This window comes from Macrotis lagotis, chromosome 1 (genome assembly GCF_037893015.1).
Source record: "Macrotis lagotis isolate mMagLag1 chromosome 1, bilby.v1.9.chrom.fasta, whole genome shotgun sequence".
NCBI lineage: Eukaryota > Metazoa > Chordata > Mammalia > Peramelemorphia > Peramelidae > Macrotis > Macrotis lagotis.
Genome location: NC_133658.1, coordinates 873,786,796 through 873,787,597, shown reverse-complemented (window position 1 = coordinate 873,787,597; position 802 = coordinate 873,786,796).

The following is an 802-nucleotide window of genomic DNA, read 5'->3' as shown; positions in this document are numbered from 1 at the left end:
TTTTTCAGCTCATAGAGGAACTTCAAGAAAGATCTGTTTCTTGCGGGTAAAAGTACAGCTCAGCATAGGCAGAGCAGTTGGGAAGCCAGCATGAGGCTCTTAGCCACTGCATAGTTCAGGTACCAACTCAGCAGCCCAGTAGTACACCAGGCCAGCAGTAACGGGTTTGAACCCCAGTTCAGAAGGCAAAACTCAATCCCTAGAATGCTGATGCAACAGGAGGGACTGGGTTGGGCTGCCCTAACACAGAGAGCAAACCAATTAAGACACCAAAGTAAAAAGCCAGGAACCAGCCTCCTGGCCCCTAGCACAAAAAGCATGGGACCGTACCTCCTGTGTTTTCCAGGAGCAGAACTCAATTTTCAAAATAAGCAAAAAACAAAAAAAATGCAATAAACAAAGAAAGCTATTGTGATAATAGCAAAGAGCAAAAGCCATCTCAGAAGACAAAAAACATTAACAAAATGCCTACATGTAAAACCTCAAAGGGGAATATGAATTGATTTTAAATCCAAAAAAGTTCCCTTGGAAAAAACTCAAAAAAAAGAAATTAAAAACCGAAGAAGAGGGAAAAAAGTAAAATTGAGAAAAGAAATTAGAGTCATGAGGGAGACCAATGAAAAATTGGAAAAGATAAAACAAAAATGGACTAAAGGAAACAATACCTTTACAAGTAAAATTGGCCAAATGGAAAAAAGAAAAAACCTCCTTTAAAAGTAAAATTAACCAAGTAAAAAAAAGGAAATACAAAAGTTAACTGAAGAAAATAAAATCGTAAAAGTTAGAATTGGAAAAGTGGAAA